General features: G+C 40.6%; 1 protein-coding gene across 1 annotated transcript in view; it reads left to right on the top strand.

Annotated features, from left to right (window-relative positions):
• LOC140698890 (uncharacterized) overlaps positions 1–20,622 on the top strand; it is a 99,951-nt gene extending 79,329 nt beyond the window's left edge. The window contains exons 10-14 of the mRNA XM_072970749.1: positions 11,806–11,991; positions 12,544–12,600; positions 13,322–13,443; positions 14,474–14,698; positions 20,348–20,622. The gene's annotated coding sequence lies outside the window, so the exon portion shown is untranslated. The remainder of the gene's footprint in view (positions 1–11,805; positions 11,992–12,543; positions 12,601–13,321; positions 13,444–14,473; positions 14,699–20,347) is intronic.
• Positions 20,623–23,949: the final 3,327 nt, after the last annotated feature.

Genomic DNA, 23,949 nt, shown 5'->3' on the forward strand with positions numbered 1-23,949 from the left:
TACACGAGATGCTCATAAATGACCGAATTTAGTGCTCTCCGCCTGGTGAGGCCTTAGGGGCAGAGATGTCAGAACAGAGCAGTCCTAGCCGGAGCTCGATACGTGATGGTAGCTGTTATGATCAGTATCACCACTGTGGGTTATCAGGTAGTTTTAAGACTTGGTAATATGATTTCATGAATAATGTTAAAAGACTAGACATCTCAGATCCAGTTTACATAGTCCTCAAGATTTCTTCTGAGAATTGGATGGTTTCTTCCCCATCTTAAATCTGAGATGAGTCTCTAAAAATTTCCGTATTCCTCCATCCTTTTGCTTTAATTCTCTATTTCTTAAAAAAACAAAGTTTTTAGATGGAGTTACTGGGGACTGAACTGAGGGCCTCATGCATGCTAAGTACATACTCTCCCAAATGAGGTATAATCTCTTCCCTGATTTTTTTTAAAATTTACATCTTAATTTTCAGAGGTTAGAGGCCTCTAATTATTTTTCTGGAGACTTGTCCATGAACCTGTAAATCTACAATTAATGGACAAAATTTGGTTTATTAAAAAAAATCTATAGAATATTCTGCAGTCCATCCAAAAGGAAATGCTCATGGACTTAGAATGTTTCTCCTTTAAGGTGATTTCTCCTGTTTGGTCGAGCTTAATTTGTTAACAGCCATCCTCATCATCATAATGACCAAACTCGCTGTGAGTGGACGCCTAACTGAGGCTAAAATGCTTTGCTCATGTTTTACTTCATAGCAAGTGTTTGATTGTAGGTATCAGTGTCTCCTTTTTTGTAGCTGAGGGATTGAGAGATGGGTCAGCTTGCCCCAAATCACACGCAGCTGGTGGTGGCTAGCTCGATGCTGGAATCCAGGCTGCACAGGATGAATTCTCAATTGCTCCTCTAATCAGCTTCCCGTTGAGTGTTTTCCCGAACTCCTGTGAGCCCATAAATGACCGATTTTAGCTATCTCAGCCTGATGAGGTCTTCAAAGGAGAGACACCAGTGAGAATGAGAGGCAGAGTGGCATAAATTAAAATTGTACATTTTCACAAATGTTTTATTCTCAGGTAATGACTTTAAAGGTAATATTTTTTTAATTTAGTGCTTTGTGAGAACTAAAAACAAAACATTTAAACTAATTATTGTGCAAGAGAGAAGTGGTCTTTGAAAGTCCAACTGTTGCTAATGATGTTACTTGTTTTTTCTAGTGGTGCTTATTTACTGAAAAATTTCCAAACACTGAATTTGTTTTATGTAGTCTTAGTATGAAAGAAAAGTTTGTCAGTGAGTATTGTAAGTAAAATCCTTACTCTTTTCTTTCCTGATGATGAATATCTTAGTTGTTTACATGGCTTAAGTATATTTCGTCATTTGTGAAATTTGAGTAATATGGTTTACCTTGTCTGACTGTGAGAGCTGGACGCCTTGTATACAAAGCACCGTAGAGGTGCTTAATAAAAATGTGCTGTCACAGTGACTGATAGTTTAGAAGTATCAACTCTGAATACTAAAAAGGGTAGCTTATTTCTGATGCATATTCAATATGTATATATATGATATACATTATTATGGCTTAAAGTAACTAGGATTGTTTTTTTTTAAGTGCAGTATGAAGCTTTAATGAAATCTGTGTCATTCTAGTGAGACAGGGACTACTTAAATTGCCTTAAGCAGACGCCCTTGAAGATTATTTACACAGAATGTGTATTGTTACAGCTCAGAATTCATGTTGCCGTGTAACCATCCATCAGACATTTAATTTCTCGGGATTCTGACCAGAACCATTAAGTTTAGAAAAATCCACATTGATTATTATCAGGGAATAAGCTCCTCTCTTTTGTGACTAAAGAAAATTTTGATTTTTTTCTGCACTCTTTTCAGGTTTTAAAATTTCAAAATTTTGATTTGACATGTCACTTTTTTAATAGAGAGAATAAAGCTCATGCTGTTTTAATATGTAAATAAATGTTTTTGTATTTCAATACCCTTCTATGATTTCCTGGCTCTTTGAGAAGTATTTTGCAAGATACTTAGATTACCTACTGTTGGAAAAATACAGACGTGACTTTTATGAATATAGGCGTAGTACAGTTCTGTTGGTTTTTACTGCAGTGCAAGACATGAGACATAGGAGAGCTTTGCTGCTGATTGCCAGGAGGACAGATCTCAGGTCTCAGTCTCCCCTGGTGTAAAATGAAGTGGCTGGACTGGATTCTTTCCTCTTCTAAGATGAGCTTCCATGAGCCTATGTCTTTTGTTTATATTTAGGAGTATTAGCAATATCAGATTAAATACTGAATACCCCTCCATCCCCCCGAAGCAAAGTGCAGTATATGCTACATAAGCTTCTAGTTATCTGATTCTCGTTTCTCATCTTACAGTCAATTTTTGTGTTGCATGTTTCCTGGCAACCTGGAAGATCTTTTTAGCCATAGGTGGCGCTGTTGCAACTTTTTACAGTCTTAATTTTTCTGTTTGTAAAATAAGGCTTAAACAATGTGATTTTATTTTGATTCCTTTGCTTAATGCTTCAGAATAGCACAACGTCCATTATGTCTTTCTACCTGGAAAATTTTTTCTGCTTATATCATAGTTTTATTCTTTTATCTCGCTGTGAACATTTCAGACTTGCTGTGCAAACAATGGCAAAATCGGGCTTTTCTTCTAGTGTTAGAAATCAGTGAGCCGGGATATTTTAAAACAGCTAGAAGCTGCCTCTGGAGCACCATAAAGCTGAAAAGTGTGTTGAGTTCCCTGAGTATTGACCCCGCCGCTGTGTGTTAATTGGTGGGAGTTGATTTGGTACATATATGATGGGGTGTAGTTTCTTGACTTGGGTTTGCCTGCACGTGCTGACACTGAACCACGTGATCCTGAGTCAGCTCGTTCTGAGTTTTCCCCTCGTCTGTGAGAAGGGGACACTCATATCTGCTTTGTAGAATTGTGAGAATTAGTAATTATGTAACATGTTTACCACAGTGGGTATGTCAAGAGAGCTCATAAACTTTAGCTGCTGTTTTGTGTGCAGCCATCATTTTATAGTCTTTGGTAATTACAAAGAAACAAGAAAATAAGAAAAGCTGATTTTATGATGAAAGATATTTGAGGAGGTTCCATAATTCCTACACCCATAATTTAGCATCAGCAGAGTCAGAACTGTTACACAGTCGCCCTGGACCAACGTTAAGCCACAGAAATTTTTGTTACTTCATATATGTTGGGGCCTAAGGGGAACCAATACTTATACACATGTTGTCTCCAGCAGCCAACTGAGAGATGACACAAGAGTAGGCAGGTGATAAATGTCTTCTTTGTTACTGATGAAGCCACGTTCTCCATGAACTTCAGGGCTGTGGATAAATGAGTGTCATGATACTGTGTCCCAGAAGTAGAGACTCACCCTGTCCCAGGTATCTCTGGGCCACAGCAAGCCTTCCCTTGAGAGAATGTGCCCCATCATGCACAGGGCTGTTCTGCAATGCAGCTGAGCATCCAGGGTGCTTCCCTAGGGTAGTCAACACTGGAGGGAAAGGAAGGGTTTCACATGCCCTGCTTGTCTCCCTGGAATCACAACTCAATCTGTTAATGTGAGGAGGGCTAGCTGTGGGCCAGGCGTCAGGGCTGTGAAGGGAGTAGCACTCTGCATGGCCCAGAGGAGTGGGGAGGAGGTATCCCTTCCATCAGTTTAAACAGGTGGTGGGATGGAACAGAAGGGTGCATCCCATGAGTTTATAAAAGGAGAAATAAGAATATCCTTTGGGTATTAGTCTAGCCAGGAAACACAGAAGATGGTTAGGAAGGAGACTTGTAAACCACTGTAATATTAATTTGACATTTGTTGAGCACCCAAAATGTGCTACATTCTTTTCTGAGCGTTTTACAGAAATGAATCCTTCAATCTTCTCAACAAGCGAGTAAGGAAGGTTTGATTGTTATCCCAGTTTTACAGTGTGGAAATTGAGGCACACAGAGGGTAAGTTGACCAAGGTCACAGAACTAGTAAGTGGCAGAGCAAGTATTTTAACCCTGGCTGTATGGTATTGTGGCTCCCAGAATGGGCTTTGGGTGTTTAGATGTATCTGCATCCCTCGATTTCTGTACGTCTGTGCATCAATTAGCCCAGAAAGGACAGGGAAAGGAGAGTTACACAGGTGCTCACAGTCGTGTCTCGGCAACTGTCCACGAAGAGTGCACCGTGATTAGAATTAATTGTTTTCCAGGCAGCAGATCTGTTGGTATAACAGAAATTTAGTCCATTGAATTCATCTAGAAATCCTTCCTGCTCTGCTTCTGTCCACACTTGCCATGTGACTGCCTGCCCGTGTTTGGGCCGTGGAGGAGAACATATACTCATGGTTGAACTCTGATATTGCAGTCTGGTTCATAGTTTCACATCTTCTGTTACATTAATAAGTTAAATTTCTGGTTTTCTTGCATCAGTGTCTCATGAGTTTGGTTAATGTGAAACCAGTCCATGGGAGCCCAGGGGTTATGATGGTATAAATTTTTAGCACGTTGTGGCACTTCTAGCCATGCAGACATGACTGGGGGATGTACGCCTTTCTCACTGATTTCTCCCAACAGCAGGGTCCTCTCACGGATGTGAGGCTGGGAGCTCTCTGAGTAGCTCAGTCAGAGGCCAAGTCCACCAATCCGAAAATGATGAAGTACCTGGAAGTGGGTTTAATAAAAGTAAAGGGCTTCCAGGTAGTCCGATGGGCTGTTCAAGAAATTTGGTGAAAAGCTGTCCACTGTCTGTGGTTTAGCTGCTTCTTTGCTGTTGAAAAGTCTGGAGTAGATGAAGGGATTTTAAAAAGCAGAAAGGAGTGATTTCAGGTGGTACGTCCACACCGGTGAGAAGTGATGGATGACCGCCTGTGTGAGGCACAGACAGAGTCTTACAAACTTCATAAACCAGCTTCAAATGCTCTGCCATCTGAGTGCGCTTCATATGGGGTCCAGTTCATCACTGGTCACGCTGTGAGGGCAAGTAACTGACGATGGCAGAAAGGACACGGAGGCATCAAAAAGGTCTCACTCATGTTCCCTGTTTAAAGAATGTGGCACAGTGTATTATATTTGAGCTGGTTTTTCACTGAACAGTTTTTAGTGTTTTCTGGGACTCCCCAGTGCCCCAAGGTTCCATGCAGCTGGGTGTCCCCTCATTGCAGCTCCGTCAGCGCTTGCCCTGGGCTGATGTGGTGTCACGGGAAGCAGGACGGTCAGCGTCCCCGGCTCCTCTGAGCTCCGTCTCCTCATCTGCAGAGCCTGGTTTCTCATCCGTGTCTACTTAGTAGGGTTGCTGAGAATCACACGTGATGGTTATCAGGTGTGATTTCTGGTTGTCTCTGCGATTGGCAAATAGCCAATAATTGACAGAAACTCTTGTTTTTTTTTATTGTAATTGTGTCTCCTAGATTGCAGTGGTTTTTAGTCTGCATTTTTTTATAACTTTACTCATTTTTAAATATGCCCTTATTTTATTTATTTTTTTTTTGTGGTACTGGGGACTGAAGCCAGGACATTGTGCATGCTATGCAGGTGCTCTACAACTGAGTAATACCCACCCTCCTTTTCTGCACTTAAAAATAAATATTGCAATACACAAAATAGCTCTTAAACTCCATGATGGGACCTGGTCTCTGTATAGGCAAATGAACACGTATACTATTTCGATAAGAATAAATGCTGTTGAGACATACGTTTCTGAATCTGTTAATGTGCTTAAAAACGATCATAGCTAGTGATAAACACGAGACTTAGATCCAGGACTTTTTAGGGTATGTTTTGCCATCATGGCAAATTTCATTCTACCGAGAAGGCTAATTGGGTCTCTTTGATATTTGGATGGTTTAGCAGGTGATCAAGGCTTTCCAAAGCTGACAGTTTTGTATTTTAAACTAACTACAAAGTTATCTTCTAGAAGATGGAAATCCTAAGTTTGTGAATTTCCCAGTAATCCAGGGGGTATGTGTCTGTGTCTGTGTCTGTGTCTGTGTGAACGTTTGTGTGTGTGATTTCAGGAATGTAGAAATAAGTTCCATATAGACTTCTGATATCTTTCTCTTCCAGTTCAAGGTTTAAGCATATACTTACACAAATAAATTGATTTTCTTTTGTCATTTGGCATATTGGCGGGAATAAGAGGTTCTCATACTTGTTTCAGAAGGGTTGGGAAGCATGAGCTTAGAAAACGGGAGGAGAAAGAGGCAGGGAGACACTTCACACTTTGTGCAGTATATGAGAAAGAGTAGCTTTTCTTTTCTCTTTTCTTCTAAAGCAAACTGGCTCTGAATTGTAACACACTATTACTCAGAATTGCTTTTCTAATCAGATACAAGTGCCTCAGATTTTTCAAGGCAACATGAATGATGAAATGTGTTTTAGCATTTATCTTTAAAAGTAGTTTTATTTCTCAAGTAAAAGACTATAGCCTGTTTCTTCCAGCGTCTCAAGAAATTCTCATTGATCTATGTACATGTTCTATGTGCTTATTTTCTTTTTTTTTTAAGTGCTTGTTTCATTGTGGTGTGAATGAATGTTTAAAATTTCTGGATTTTGATCTTTAGAAAATGCTGATTTATCATAACTGTTAAAAACCTGATTGTTCTTTGGTCCTTGTTTGGTGGGGCACCCTATTGATTACTCTTGTCTGTTAAAGAGAGAAATTCTTCCTCTAGCCTGCAGATCATTAAGTGTATGGTTTGCAGTATGCCTTTAAATTTCATTGAATGCATTGAACATGATTGTCCAGTGAATTTTGAGTTGACTCATAGTAATGACTTTGCTTTGATTCTGTGGCTTTTGCTCCTCTCCACAAGAGCTTGAATTCTCTGTTGCATTTTGTATACGTGTTCTTCACAGTGGAAGAAATTTTGCATTTTTTACAGAGGTGGTTTTTCCTAACACCTCTGAATGCCTTCTGTAATTGATACAACAAAAATCTGTTATTTCAATGCTTAATTATTTCATACACTAGTTTTTGGCTTAATCAGAAACAATGACAGAGTGATAATAAAAAATAGGAAAACTTTCCTTCCTTTGAAGAATAGAAATCAGGTGGTCAGGCTCACCCATGCTTTGGGCCTGACACACTTAATCTCATGTCATTGTGTATCATGATTCGGAGATGGAGTTGCTTCAGGTTTATTGATTTTTGTTTTAACATTTGTGTTGAATTCTTTCTCCAGGCTTATGTATCCTGTTGGGTTTGTTGAAACTGTAGAAGGGAAACAAAAGCTTTTTTTGGTTTCCGGAGTCCTGAGTTGCTGATGATAAAGAGTTGAGGTTGGGCTGAGGAACAGAGTGACACGCCCTCTGCTCCCAGCTGAAATTGATGAACAATGAAATCAATTAAGTGTATCGGTATTTGACCAATAGAAGTTAGCGAGCCCAAACTGGCTAGTTATGCCCAAAGAAAGTACTGAATTCACCTGCAGAATTAGGTGCTTTACCAAGAAGAAGCAGCTTAGAGCAATCAGAAAAATCAGTCCTATGATGAGATATAAAGTAAATATAATATCTTTTATTTCTGAAACTTTTCTACGTTAAGTTGTGTAGAGCTAAAATTAAGTTTCAAGCACCAGGAGTTAACAGTGTGGGTGGTTCTGTATGATCATTATTCAGGAATGTGCCTAGACTCTGCTAGAGTGGCTGAAGCTGGCAGGAAAAGACCTAGAGCCAGGATTTGTCACCTTAGGGTGTCCTCCATAATGGTTCCATGTGGGAGCCCATGATTGGGTTAACAAATTGTAACAGACCCCAGCCGCCTGTCAAATTTAAGAAGAAAACGTATGCTTAGTAACTGCTTTGCAAGCAAGTGCCTGTGCATCCTCACTCCTGTCTCCTTGCCTTAAAAAGCAGAGATAATGCTTTGCTTGCGTAGATGATGTTTTAGATAGCACTCTGCTCATCGCAAAGCAATGACCCAGGCCCACAGCTATAAAGGCTGGGCTTGTGTGCAGTTAGATACTCTATTATCCCCCAAGCAAGGACCTAGCTGGTCTGGTGGTCTGCTTTGTAATTCACATGTCTAAAGAATGTATCTTATTCCCCTCACCCCATGACTTACCTAAAGATACACTAAGCCTTTGTACTCATGGTGGATTCTACAATCTCTGTCTCATCCTTCTTTCCCCAAGTTCCTGCTTACTATCACACAACTGTTAATGACGTTTTCCTTTGATTATACACAATAAATATGGGATCATTTGAGAGGCTCGTGGAGTTGGGTCCCTACGCCCTCTCTCTTTCGTGACTTTTTCCACAGAGTCTTGAGTATTCATTCCCTGTACGTAAGACTTCTGCCAGCCAGAACCCACAGTTCCAGGTGAGAAGGATGCAGGCTTTATCTCTCCTACCCGAGGGAGAGAGAGTAGAAAATTGAGATCTGCTCTTCCGTGGTCCCTTCCTGCCCCAGGTCTGCTCCAGTTCACCTGCAGCCTTCTGGCCTCTGCTCACACTGCCTCTGTCCCAGGACTGACAGCAGCCTTTTCTTCCCTGGTAAACATTTCCTGTGCCTTTTAGAAGTTGGTCTCTTCTCTGCAATACAACCCTGGCAGATGTGATGGTGGTAAACGTGCTGGTGGGCAGTCACTTGGGGACTGCCAGGAGCCATGCTGATTCTCCTGAGTCCCTCATTCGGGGTTACAGAACTGTCGAGCAGCAGAGGAAGCCCTTTAACGTGAGGCCAGCTCAGCATTGCATCACTTTCATTTTATTTTTGAATTTTCAGTGGAGAAATTATTTGTAGCAAACTGTTCCAGATTTTTGGCTGCCTGCTTTCCTCACCACCATTTCCTTGTTGGCTCTGGTGCTTGTTGTAAGAACCAGGTTTCTTCTCTGGTTATTTCTAGCAGCTGGGCTTGCCGAATCCTTGATCTGCATTTGAAGCAGAATGCTTCTTCGTGATGTCAAGCTGATTTTCCTATTTCTGAATATTTCGTGTACACTCAGCAACTCTTTCAAGTGAAATGCTCTTGTCCAATTCTGTTAACCCATATTTGCCGATCTCCTGCTTTCATGCTGAGGGCAGTTTCTTCTTCCTGTAATAAAAGTTAGCAATTTGCATTTACTATTTGAAGGTTCTGGCCCTAGGTGCTTTTGTCCTTAACAGTTTTAATACAATTCACCCATTAAAATGTGCAGCGGTTTTTACTCAAAGCCCAGAATTGTGCATCGCAGTCAATCTTAGAATATTTTCATCCCCCAACAGGAAGCCCTGTATGCACAAGCAGTCATTCCCATCTTCCTCATCCTCCCCCAGCCCCAGGCAGCCACTGTTCTCTCTCTATGGATTTGCCTGTGCTGGACATTTCATGTAAAACAAGTTATTTCATGTAAATGGAACTGTCTATTGTGACTGACTTCTTTCACACTGAGTAACTTTTTCAATGTTTTTCCAGGTTGTGGCCTGGGTCAGTACTCTATGCTTTGCTATTGCTGAATTATATTCTACTGTATATCTGGGCCCTACTGTTTACCCATTCATCAGGTGATAGTCGTTTGTGTTGTGTCTGCTTTTTGTTTGTGAAGAGTAATGGCGCCGTGAATACTCCTGTAGGAATTTTTATGTGGACATTTGTTTTCAGTTCTCTTACTTGTGTGACCAGAGAGCAGAAATGCTGGGTCATTCATAAACCAAATGTTCAACTCTCTGAGGACCTGCCAGGCTGTTTTCTAAAGTGGCCACGCTGTGTTACATCCTCACCAGCAAGGGCTGCGCACTCCGCTTCCTCTGTGTCTTCATTAGTGCTTGTTACAACTTTTTTTTTATTATAACCTATTGTAGTAAGTGTGAAGCGGTTTCTCCTAGTGGTTTTGACTTGATTTCTTTTACAGCTAATGATATTGAACATCGTTTGATTGTGCTTATTGGCCATTTGTATATTTTCTTTGAAAAATAAATTTTCAGATACTTTATACACATTTTAATTGAGTTCTCTTTTTCTTGTTGAGTTGTAGGAGTTTTTTCTTTTATTTGAAGATACAAATACTTAATCAGATAAATAATTTGAAAAAATTTTCTCCTCTCTGTTGTTTTTTCACCTTCTGGGTGGTGTCCTTTGAAGCAAATTTTTAACATTTGATGAACTCCAATTTATCACTGTTTTCTTTGTTCCTTGAGCTTTTGGGGTAATATTTAAAATCTGAGGTATTTTATTTAAACTTTTATATAAAAAATAACTTAATTCTTAAGACCGTTCTAGGAGATGGGTGCTGTGGTTGTCCCCATTCTATGGATAGGAGACTGAGGTGCAGAAAATTTCACTGAAATAACAGTGTCACAGCTACCCAGTGCTGTGGGATTTCAGACCCTCATGTTTGTCCCCAGCATTTGTGATCTTCACCACCATGCTCCACTACTGCCTGGAATCATTAATGAAAAAGTTTTCCTTTTTTGATTTCTTGATTGTTTGTTTTCTCATTGGGGAACTCACCTCTTCATTTTCCTTGCAGAGATCTGTGTAGATTTATTTTAGATCTCATGTACTTATTTATTACACAGGCTCCAGTGATGATTGTGCCTAGTTGTTCTAATCAATTCATACTCAAGTCTTTCCTGCTCATGACACTAAAAAGAGAGTCATGATTTACATAATGCTCAAAGAAGAATGTACTTGAGTGATTTTATTTTTCTAACCAATCAAACAAATCAAATAAAAACCCGGTGTTGGAACAGATTATAAGCCCTGCAGAATAGGGTCACTGTCTTCCTTGTGTTTCATTTGATTTGTCACAGTGTCTGGATAGTGCCTTGCTGTCCAGCAGTTTTGTGAGTATACGGTGCTCATGAATCATTGTAAGGAAAGAATTTTGACAACAGACTGTGTTGTTCATTTCACAAGGGAAAAGATCATATAGAAATACTGCTCAGATTTATTTTAAAATTAAGCTTGGTGTTTTGAGAAGGGTTCAAGAAACCATACAAAAATCTTTTTCAATAATTTTAAATCTATCTTAGACACATTATGCATACATAGCAGAGTAACTTATCAACTAGTTTTGACAAGAGGAGTGTATTATTGATTATCTATTTTAGTTGAAATATTCTACCTGGGATAAAGTAATCAGTGCCCATAAATGAACAAATATGTTTGTATTTCTATGCAACATGGGAGCAGACTTCATATGTTTCTATATAATATATATGACTGTGTGTTTTAATCTGTCTGTCAGTGTTTTTATAGTTTTTCATCAATGTTGTAACTTTAGAATTCTTCTATGGAAATCACCCCCAATTCTAGTGCAGTTTGTACTGTGTATCCTGTCTTATGCATGGGATTCCACTGTCCCCTCTGTGAGGAATTTCCTCTCCTATTGAGTTAGTAGCAGAGTTAAAGGAACTGTGATTTCTAGGCCTTTGCTCTCCATGTGTTTGCAGTTGGCTGTCAATCAAGATTTTCTCTTTCTTGAGTTTTCATTGTTCAATTAGAATTTTGGAAATAACAATTAATATGTTGCAACACTCTCCCTAGAAACTTGATGTGTTTGTGCTTTTCAGTTTCCAATTTACAAAAAATGTAAATTCACTCCTGTTTTTAAATAGTCCTTTTTCACTAGATATTTGTTTACTTCTTTATAGTCAAAATATTTTCTTCCCAATGAATGAATCGGTTTGCATGTTTTAAAAGACACTTTAGTTTTTAAATTTCTTATTCTAACAGGTATATTCGTTGTACAGAATTTAGAAAATAAGGATAAACACAATTATAACTTAAAAATGGCCTCTAATCTCACCTGGAGATACAGTTGTAAGGTTTGAAATTGAGAATTACAAGTCCTCTCAAACTCTTCTTCTATTTCAAGTACGGTTTGGTTACTGAGATCCTCGAATTCTCATATGAATTGTAGCAGCAGATAGTCAGTTTCTGCAGAGGAACCCACTGGGATTGTGATCGAGTCCACGTTGAATATATGGATCGCTCTGGGGAGCACTGCCATCCCAAGAATGCTGTCATTTGATTCAGGAATGTGCGTGGTGTGTCTGTCCAGGTATTTAGGTATTCTTTAATTTTTTTCAGCATTGCATAGAGTTTACATTGGATTATTTTACTATATATTTTGCCTTTATACTGAGGACAAGTGTGCAAGTTACCGGGATCAGAAGTGTATTGGAGCTCCGCAACTTGCTGCCACCATGGACGCTGTGCTCTTGCTTCGCCCACTGTACAATGTTGCACAAAATAGGACCTAAGTAACTCTCCCTTGAAAGAATGATTATATGATTGCTGGATGATGCTTGAGATTCCTTGTGATGATGTCTTTTTCCCAGAATTTCGCCTCTTCTTAACTATGCCCTTTCCCTTCCTTTCCTCCAGCCTGTGTTTCAGCCTGCCTGTGGCATTGATTTTCCTTGTCTGTGGACTCTTCCTTTCACTAGTTCGTGATAATGTTACATGTGAGATGTGGAAACTTGCTAGATGTCAAGAAAGAGCAAATCCATTGCATGCTAGATTTTTTAGAGTGTGTTATTGTATTATCGATTGAAATGAAATCAGGCTGACCCATTGAGCCATCCCCTGAGCTCTTTTTGCCTTCCTACAGGTGATACTGCTCTCGTTGCTGCATGTGCCCTTCCCCCAGACTTGGTTTTGGAGTTGAGTAAGTCACCATCACTGGAGCCCTCTCTTTAAATGATGACGAGAACATTTGCTCTATCTCCTTGTTTGGGGACTTCGATGAGATGAGGCAACAGATAAAGAATGGAGCCCCACCTCATTCTGATCCCCGCTCTTTCCGTTCCTTTCTCCATGGGAAGAGTACAATTCAAAAATATAAAGATTGTGAGCTAATGAGATAGACAAGACAACCGATCATTTATTAAATACCCTTTCATGCCAGAAACAAATGTATTATACACACAAAAAGCACATAAAATATGGTAGTACTGTGGTTACAAACGTGGGTCCGAGTTCGAGTCCTGGTCTGGAGTGACAAGTCCTGTGAGATGGAGAATTGATAGGTCGGCTTAGCCTCTCTTGGACTTGTTTTCTGTCCTGCAGAGATGGGGCTCGCTAGGCGTCCCTCCCCCGTAGAGGTGCTGAGGGGTGTAAAAGACACGTGTAGGCAGACCGAGCACAGCTGCTCTTTCCTCGTAAGTGCAGGATAGCATCGCTTTTGCGGTGATGGCTTTATGACCGCACCGTGTAGACTCTCAGTGCTCCAAAGGGATGCCTTGCAGATTGGAGATGGGATTCTCACTTCTGTAAATACCCAAGGATTGTGTTATTGGGCCTTGCTGATTTGACTCTATTCTTTAGAAAGTACATAATGTAGATATATTTTTCAAACATGCATGAATTTTTTCTTTTATTATTTATAGTTCTACCCTCTCATCTCTTGGTGTGACTTTTCATGGAATCCAGGAAACAGTCCTAAGCAACCTGCCTCTTCACACTTCTCCGTGGTGGTTTCCTTCCCTGACTAGAAGAGGGTTTTGCATAGGTAATTTTGATTGCTCCCCTTCTCTTGGAGACTCTCTGTTTTTCTGCCCATCTCTCACCTGTCCATCTGTCCATTTCTCTACCCACTCATTCTTCTGACTTGTTTCAATAAGCATTTCAGGCAGCTTACAGAAGAACAGATACCAAATAAACAGGTGAGAAAATGGGGCCAAGTTCATACAGTGAGGCTAGGAGTTGAGCCTGTGTGAGAGTTGCAAGCGTGAGACACACACCTCTGCCTTGTGACTTATAAGATAGACAACATCAATGTGCCTGAAGCTCCCAGCAGACACAGGGAAACAGGGTTTGTGGGAGATGCTCATTGGCTGTGAAATAAATAAGTGGCTTAGTAGAAGCCCAGCCTTTCCAAGTACTAAGGCTTAGGAGAATATTTTAGTGTCTTCCAAAATCAGATTATTGCATCTTTTCTTTTTCAGAGTTTTATGTATAGTTGGTTTACATTCTATAACTGGAAATTTCTCCAAAACTGCTGCCCACGTGAGTCCCATGACTCGGGAATGGGGTGGTTCTGCTCATTGACGGGTGTTGGCCAGAAACGGAAAATGACAGCCTCAAAGGAGCCTGGGATTTATCAGTTATGTTTTGTCAGTGCTGTAGATTTCAGAAAATGCTTTCACCTTTTCTTTCCATCTGAGGCAGCAGCGCGCTCTCTTACCAGCATCAGGAGCTCAGGGCCACGGGATGGTGGGGGCTGACTGCACTGCCGTCAAGACAGCTGAGCTAGTCACTGCAGGTGTGGTTCTTTTACATACTGCAGTTCATGCTCTTTACTAGAATGTTTCAACAGGGAGTTAATTAACTGAGTTAATTAACATTTTATAAATATGATGCTTTGTTGAAAAGACAGTCATAGGCAGAATATAAGTTGTGATCACTTTAGAAATGGTTTCATTACTGAAATTTCAGTAGGAAAGATCCAGTTTATCTTATTTCCGCCTCTCTTTAAAAGTAACAAAGAAACAAGACAGAAAAAGCAGAGGATGATTTCTGTTCTTCCTCTCGGCTTGCAGGCGCCCTCACCTCCAGTGGCATCCATCCAGACACCAGCACTGACACTGACCGTGCTCAGAACTGCCTCAGCCCTGAAGACACATCTGACAAATGGAAGGGGGCCGCGCCCTGTTACAGCAGGTGCTCTCACTTTGTGGGTCCTTATGTAACTGTGCGGTGTTATTCAGGATCGCCCTTTCTACACTTTGTGACGCTGCTGCGGTGTCTCCTAGTTATTTGTTTCTGTAAGTACTCGTGTAATTTTCCAATGTGTGGTACTAGACATCTAAAAATGCATTTTTCAGATGAAAAATAGTGTGTATTTAATATAAATGTCTGAAAAAAGGGTCAAAAGGATCTATCCTGGTGCCAGTACTCAGAGATAATAATTAACACATTAACATCTATTTTCTGTTCTTTTCATCAGTGTGTATTACCTCTGTCATAAAAACCAGCGAGCAATGTGTGCCTGTATACTGTGTGGAGACCTCCATTTTCCATTCGGCTTATTACACATTTTTCTACAATATTCTATCTCCCCTGGCATGATTTTTAATGACTAGTATAGCATTCTGTCTTGTGGAGTCCTCGTCCATTTTACTTTGGACTTAAATAAACTTTTAAATTCCAAGTATACTTAACTGAAATTCTGAAAAGAGATCTGTTGTGGTACCGAAAGTCCCCTACATCCCTTCCCCTTTTTTCCTGAGTGTAAAAACTGCTGACAATGTGGAGTATATATTTCATGACCTTTATGCCTATGTCATATAAATAAACACATACATACACGTATATGAGAAATCTATGTCTATGTGTGTGTATATATGCTTTATTGAAAAATAAGGCCATACTATATGTTTTCTGCAGCTCGGTTTATTCACTCAGGTATATATCACAGACGTCCTCTCCCTCCAGACTCACCCGGTCCTTTCAGATAGAGTAGAGGGTTTTCCTGATATGCAGGTTTGGTCTCTTGTGTAAGGACACCTTTCGTGGGAGCGTACTGTGGACAAGGCCTTGGACCACGCCGAAACACCGGAACTTTAGTGCCCACAGCTCACCGTGATTTACCGCATCATTTTCTTGATGGTGGACACTTAAGTTTTCTCCATTTTCCACTGTCAGAAAGGGTGTTTGACTGGCATACTTCTTATACAAACATTCCTGTGATCTTGTATGAGTATTATTTTCGTTAAGTTTTCTGGAAATTTAGTCCTTGGATGTGACAACTACATAAATCACAGGCTCCTTTCAAGTGAATCTAGAAATTCCTTCTCCTGTGGGACATGAAAAGATGTAGAATAACTTATGTAACCAATTCTCTATCGCTGGATATGATTTCACTTCAGCTTTTCTTCTCACCATTGTAAACAGTGCTGTGTAAATGCTCTGATAAGTACATCTTTTTGAACTGAATTTTTCTAAATGAAACGATTCCAAAATGTGGAGTTCAGCCTGTGTGTACACACGTTTTTCAGAGTTTACATATCCATTGACATGTCATCCTCCAAAAGATCGCTCACAGTTTGTTCTCTCAAAGATGGACACTAGCTAGAATATCTTTTAAAAATATGTGCCAATATGATGAGCAAAAGTACTTTTTCATTGTTTTAATTTGCACTTGATGACCAGTGAGGTATTGAGCATTTTTCACTCATTAGCCATCTGACTTTTAAAAAGTGAATGATCTCTTTTGTCCTTTGCACACATTTAAGTGAGGCAGCTTCTTGTTGCTTTGTGACAGCTCTATGTATATTATGAACATTAACCCCTTGTCTTCATCAACATGTATCAGAGAGCTTTTCCTTGTCATTTTTTGCCTTTCATTTTGTTCAGTAGGTTCATTTTTGTTGTGGCCCAAAATAATCTTAAGATTGTAAATGTCTTCTTTTTGGGTTTTATTCCTGATATTATTCTTAGAAATACTTTCTTATACTGGTATAAATTTCTTCTGTAGGTTTTTTTAATCTCTAAGATGGAGATGATGATGGTACTTGTTATAGTGAAGAGAAGTTGAATTAATATGAGCAAAGAATTATATTCGCTGTTATTAGTACTTTCTAATATTCACATCACATTCTGTAATTTTTCTTGCGGTCATTATGACTGGAATAGAATTTGTTTTTTCCAGGGGATTCTCTGATTGTCCCAAGACAATTATTGAATTCCTACTTTGCTTTTTAACTTGAAATCCCACCTGTAAAGAATACTTATGTATACTAGAGTCTCTTTTTGAGCTCATGGTTTATTTTTATCAATCTTACTTTCTTACACTAGCACTATATCTTACATATTGTAAACATTTATTTAATATCTGACAGTGCGATTTTTTGATTCTCTTTTCGATCCCAAATTTTCTTGGTTAGTATTATGACTTTATTATTCCTGAAGAATTCTAATATAATTTTTCAAGTTAAAAAAAAAAAGAAGTGCTGTCGTGGGATTTTTTAGTACTTTTGAATTATCTTTAGGAGAACGTACATTTTTACAAAACTGCTTTCCTCCATACAAAATGTTGATGTCTCTACTTTCACACCTCTTACTTTACCCCACAGTACAGTCTTGTACTTCCTCCATGTACAACATGGGCATTGTTTTTGAGTTTATTCCAGATTATTGTTGATGTTTTTGTTAATTATTTAAGTCAGAATTTTTTGCTATTGTATATTTTAACTGTTAAAACTGACACCTAGGAAGGCAGATTCGGTTTGTAAATACTCACTTTGTAACTTCTCATTTTAATTGTAAGTATTAAGTACTTGTTACAGAATCCTTTCTTTTCTGTTTTTAAAAATTTGTTTCCAAGATTCTCAAAATGGTCATAGCAAAGTAGTATAGGTGGGGACAGAGATGGAGAGAGGTAGTGTGGCTCATGTACAAACTGTGAGCCCTTTCATGGCTGTGTTTATGCTGGAAAAGCCGCTGAAGAGTCCAGGATAAAACAGGGGTGGCTTTGTATGCAGTTGAAAGCCAGCATTCTTGCCTGGTGAAGCCTGGTGGGCGTGACAGGTAGATGATCAAGGTCGAATGGAGGTTATTGGCTGCACAGAGCGCTGTGTCTGAGAACTGGAGAATATCGCCATGGGAAATGCTTGGTGCCAGGAACAAAGCAGAGGAGCTGGGGACCCTGTGTGTTAAGGAATTTCCAGCCCTCGGAGTGGGAATATCAGACTCTGCATTCAGATCTGAGTTTGAATTCATCCTCTTTAGTTTACTTGTCCTCTGACTTTTGTCAAGCTATATACCCTCTTTCACTTCCTGTTTTCTTATCTCTCAAAATAGGAGAATTACAGCCTGCTGCTAGATTGTTTGATCAGGTTAAATAATTAGTGTCTATAAGATGCCACGTACAGTCACAAGCTCAGTGAGAAATGGGCTGTCACCTGTTCTTCTGCAACTCAGTGCTTGACAAGACATGTGGGAAAGCCAGTCCCTAATTTGTGTATGATGCAAGTAGGAACAAAATTAATGTCTTGCCTTTCCCTAGCAGTATACTTACAGCTTTGCTTCATTTACTTCTTTCCTCCTTTCCTTTCCCCTTTCCCATCCTCCACCAAAAGATCCTGAGACTCTCTCAGAATAGTAGATTCAAATTACTTTAAAGGTTGGCTCATCCTCATGAAATGAGAGTAACATAAAAAAAATCTGTGCACATCCCACAATACATTGTATTTGATTTACACACACACGTGTGCACACATACACACACACAATCAGGCTACCTTCCACTTGCAGAGGGATAAGGACCACTTTTTCTGAGTTTTCACTCACTGAGCTTGAGAACAATGTCTCTTACACAGACTTTCACCAGGCTTCGTGCATGGTGTTTTTAATTGAATTTCGGCTTTGTGGCCATAGATATAGTCTCCTAATAGAAGAGAGAAAGTGGAGACATAGACATTCCGCTGAGATATTGGTGTCATCATATTTTAGTTGGAAAGGACTTAAGACAGCATAGAGTCGTAATATTATATGGGTGAGAATCCATGATGTTGTAACTTGGACAAGAACATGGACCTTCTGCCGTCTTGTCCACAAAGGTGAAGAGGCAACTGGGCAGGGGATGGTAGGGATCCTTCTTGCTTGAGTTCCATGTTCTTGCTAGTTTTCATTGCTCAGTTGCCTTTAGTTTATGTCCATGAGGCCTCTCATGGGAAGGTCACTCTGTCCTGATAGATTGAGTTTCTTATCAGCAAAAAGCTCTGGACCCACTCATATTTCCCAGAGTTTTCTGCTGACCTGCTGACACTTTATATAATTGAGACCTAAGAAACTACTGAATATAAAATCCTTATTGTTATTGTTTGCCCTCGAGTTCCATAGGAAGGGGTGCTGTCTCAGGCTGTCTAAAGCCAGATCTGAACAAAGATAGGGTGACAGGCTGTGCTGCTTGTCCTCCACAGTTTAAGGGGATTTCCAACTTAGCTTTATATTCAAGGCAGATGAGTTCAAATCCTGCCTTTACCAGTTATTATCTTTGTGAATTTGGGGAGAAACTGTACTTTTTTGTGTCCAAATTTGTTTATCTGTAAGTAAGTTCAGTATTTATTTTAAGGTTTCTGTTTTAGAATTGAATGAGCTAATACTCTCATTTATACCTAAAATAGTGATCTCATGGTTCTATGCTGGTGCCTTGGTAGTTGATTACTAAGGGACTCCGCAGTGAGATTGGGGGTGGGGGACCCTGGATAATAGAGCTTATATTCCAGGATATGCTTGTAAAAGACTGGATGTGCAGTGGATTTTTAGTAAATATCTACTCCTTTCCTAATCTGCATTGATTGTGTATATATCTTTATACTAATATATGAACAATTTTTATTGCAATTTAAATATCTTTGTAGTATTTACAATATCTAGTTATAAAAATACGTGAAATAAAAAGATTTGAATTTATTTTCTTTTCAATAAGCAAAACAAAATAAAATAGAAAAGAAAAAAGTTTTGAAGGAGTAGAAATAATTTTATTTCTGTGGAATCAATTCCTTGTAATAGGTTTTTTGTTCATGTTGTTAAAAAGCATATAAAATTGATAGGTTGTGAAATACTGGAAATGAGGAAACAGTGGAGACATACTACCTCTAAGGCAGTCAATTTGTTACCAAGTCCAAACTCGTTCTGCTTGCTGCATGACAGGCCTATAAATCGGGAGATGAGATGTTGGAGTAAGGAAAAGAGACTTTATTTGTAAAGCTGGGAGACCCAGAAAATGGCATATTGTTATCCAGTAGAACTCTCTTCCCCAGGGCAGAATTCAGTCTCCTTTTATACTAAAAAGTGGCGGGGATGTGGCTGGTTGTTGCAAACTTCTTGCTGTATGAATTGTTTGTCCTTGAAATCCTTTGTTCCTGCAGCTGTCCATGTGGGTCAAATTATGGTGCCCCTGTAAAACCTCCAAAAAAAAGAAAGGTTATTCACTATTTTACAACTTGCCATCTATACATAAGTGTAGAAGAGCAAATATCCTTAAAGATCAGAGCCCGGAGAATAGACCCTCCTGGATATTTCAGGCTAAAGGCAACTTTCTTTTACAAAAGGTGCAGAGATAGCAAGTCTGAGCCTAGAAAACAAGGTACAGGATTAAAGCCAAATGAACACATCTAACATGGAGTGAAATTTGTTCTTTCTATTACAATTTCTTTTTCTCCCTCATAAATAATTTTAGTAAGAAACATGAGCAATTTTTTTATTTTTGCTTCATAATAAAGGACTACAACTACAATTTAGTGAGCAGGGATGCTGTGCGTGCCTTGGTGTCACAGCAAACTCTTGTTGGTGGTGGTCGACCCTGCAACATGCCTGATGCCCCATGAGTGTTGGTGAGGGTCCCCCTAACCAGGGGCTCTATTCAGGAACCACCATATGCGCGTTGACCTCTGGCACCTCTTTTTCAGCTGCAGGAAATTTTTTCAGATTCTATGATAGAAAAATCACTCCAGCTACGGATAATCAGGGAATAAAGGAAGAGGAAAAGGGCTTGAAGTAGAGTAGAAGAGAAAGACAGAAGCTCAGGGAGCCTGGGGGCTTGGCAGCGCTGCCTCGGGAGAGAGAGGAGCCGAGGTGTGGATGGGACCGGCTACGGAACCAGCTCCTGCAGCTTTCCCTGCACCCAAGCCACACAGCTTTTAATAGGGCCCAGGACTCTCTCCTGGCTGGATGTCACCCTGGGCAGAACCTTGAGAATCGAAGGTAAGGGGTGGGCAGCACTCACCTAGGGGGTCACTGAGGACTTTGGTCAAGTCCACATTGACTTTTCCAGTCATGTGCCTTCACCTGTTCTTTATCTCAGGATCTGAGAAGCAGGAGCAAGGAACTCAGGGAGAGATCCAAGAAGATATCTGACTGTGTTAAGAGACGACAGTCACAGTGACACTGGGAGCGAAGACACTTGCAGCAAAGTAAAATAACTTCACAACTATTGCATCAGAGCTGCATGTGTGAGAGAGCCTAAGCCTGTCTCAGAGTGCAGGGGACAAGCGGAATGGAATGGTAAAATTAACACTGACAATTGAAATTTTGTTAAATAGCCTGCTACAGTTAATTTTATCACTTCAATGTATGCAGGTGTATTTCTATGAGCATTTATAGGTTCACACAACCCCACCAGCCCCTCTTGCCCCCATGGGGGATGGGATTTCTCAAGCACAGTGCCCCTCCTGCTTGCTTGGGCCACGCTGCGGGTCCTCACCTGGGGCCAGACTGCTACAGTACACTGAGTCCCCGAGGCACGGCCTGGGATACATGACAGGAACAACTGTGCTCTTGGCTGAGGGCCTCCATTTCCCCCTGCAGTGTAAGAATGCCGGTGACTCAGTTAGAAGCATGCATCCAAGCCGTCCTTCCGTGTCATCACCATCTAGAAGCGGTGCCTGAATCTTCTGAATTTCTGCAGAATGTGGTTTACAATCACCTTGAACAAGTGAGTGTGTGTCCTCTTTCAAGTGGAGGAGTTACTGCCGTTTTCCTGGAACTTACTCATCACTAGTCCATCTGATTTTTCTGTGCTAGGATTCAGTATGGCCTGCTAATAACTCTGCAGTCAGATCTAGAAACCCTGATGAAGAGGATTATTTATTTTCTTTCTTTATATGATAGTATTTTACTTTCAAATTTCTGAGTTTTCAGTTCTTGGAGGAATTTTTTCGGGGGTTGGAGAAACAACTTTGCTCTTACCATCTTTGTGACCTGTTGCTATATGCGTCTCACCTGTCTTCTGTCACTTGTGAGGCGGTTCCATTTGTGACCCTGTCCTGGTTGTTCATGTAATAAAACATAAAATCTGTAAAAGTACAGTCCCTTTTACTCCGAAGACATTCCACAAATACTCCTTTAATCTGGGTATGGTTTTAAGAAGACACAATAATTAGAATATATAATTGCAGGTTGCCAGTGCAAAATCCCCAAATTAATAGTCAAGCTCAACATCTAAAATCTTTCTAATCTACCATGGATTTGTATGGATAAGTGAAGTAGTTTGCTAAGAACTCAATCCTCCCAAGCTGATGTTCTGCCAGATGGTGGAGCCGAGGGACGAGGGTGTGTCCTGCCCTTCCTGAGCTGACAGCTTCATGGCAAAGACCTTCACCAGGTGAAGAAATTGAAGTTTCTTCTAAGAACAGTGGGTCTGAAATGAGTCCAAAAGCGTGGGAGAGACACAATCACATTTGTCTCAAGTAGGGGAGAGTGGCTGTGGGGCCACTTGGGAGACTCATGAGTCCAGGTGGGCAGTGTTGTTGGCTTCCACTTGAGCGGTGGGACGGTCAGTGGGTAAAAGCGAACAGATTGAAGGCATGTTTAGATGGTAAAGAGGAAAGGATCAATGATTTCTGTGAAGGTAGGATGGAGTAAGGCCCAGGTTTCTGGGTGGATTAATGAGTTAAATAATGGTCCTGCTGTGTTCTGAGGAGGGAAAGCAGCAGAGGGAGTTCTGGGGGAAAACTGATGAGTTCAGCTGTGGGTAAAGTGAAAGGCTGTTAGATGTGTGGTCTGGGAGCTCTGGTGAGAGCCAGCAGTGAGTAGGGGGCGGGGAGAGAGACTTTCAAATCATTTTGTCTTGTGAAAATACATACAAGAATGAGTAATGACACAACCCCTGTATATTCTGGATTTAAAACCCAGTAACATTTTGCTATATTGACTGCAGGGGTTCTTAATTTTTTAATAGAAATAAAATAAATAGAAACAAAATAGTGGAGTTAATGAATATCTTAGAGTTGATGTGTGTCCTTGTATGTATTTTCATACCTCATCTGTTTATAAACATAATCTACAAAAAGTTAACTTGCTTAGCATTAGAGTTAAACACAGGGACGTGACACACTCTGTTGGTGGTTCAAGGTGATTTCTTGGGCAAATTATGTAGCCTCTCTGTGCCTTAGTTGCATCTTCTGTGACTGCCCCCGTGCCCCTCATCACAGCTGATTTCCTAGACTAGATGTTGGGAGGGAGGCTGCTGAAGGGAGTAAGAGGTGGCAACTGCTAGGGTCACTGAAGAGAGAGACAAAAACAGATTAAAGCCGAGAAACTGAGTGCTAATACCCTCAAAGGAGAAAGAATCCCTTAGTTTTTTGAGCCACTTAGCCTAAGAGAAAGAAAATCATGTGGATCCAAAGCTCTTGAGCATATGAGTATTGTGGGTGGGAGGGTTTCATCAGAAAAGGGTTGAGAAAAGGCCTTTTGGTTTCCCCTTACGTTTCCAGTAAGGATGAGGCGCAGAAGAAAAACCACCCGTTTCACCTGTAGAAGGTGCTGTTTTGTGCGAAACTGACCGAAGGTTGGAAACCATTCATCAGTGGTGCTGGCAAAAGAAGAGACTTCTGGATTGGGTGGGGCACTTGCTGTGACTTCCAGGTGACCTGCTGGCTGGGGGCTGTGAGGCGGGCAGTAGGTTTGCAGTGTGACCTGGGTATAATCCCTGGCAGTGAGGCTGCTGATCTGACTAGCAGAGCTGGGCAGACACCGTCCTAACGGGGCTGCTCGGGATGAGGCCTGGGACACCTGCCATGCTGAGGGCGAGAGGAGAGCTCCCCTGAGGTTGTGTCCCTGTGAAGATTAGAAACGTCCTCCTGCAGGGGAGGAAGAGCCTCTGAGCAGCGGGCCGGATGCACAGGCAAGACCAGCCTGAGCACGGAGATTTCAGGAAGCCGGAATTCATACAGGCCCGAACAGCCTTGTTCCTGAGAAACTGGAGGGAAAAGATGCTGCAAATGCAGGCTAAGTTCAGACACTATTGTGTGTCATGAGTGATAGGAAAAGACTGTTCAGGCAGCCACGAGAGAACCCTGTGGTTGTCCCAGTTGGGCGTCACACAGGAGGGAGGAGCAGAGTTATATACTTTGCCACTTATTAGCTGTGTGACTTTGAGCAATATCACCCCACTTCTCTCTATATATATCTACATCTGTAAAGAGACACAGTGACAAGCTCGTGTCATCAGAATGCTTTGTTTAGCTCTGATCCCCTTTGTCCAGTCCTGTCAGTGCTGCCCTGCAAGGTT

Source organism: Vicugna pacos, chromosome 10 (genome assembly GCF_048564905.1).
Source record: "Vicugna pacos chromosome 10, VicPac4, whole genome shotgun sequence".
Taxonomy (NCBI): Eukaryota; Metazoa; Chordata; class Mammalia; order Artiodactyla; family Camelidae; genus Vicugna; species Vicugna pacos.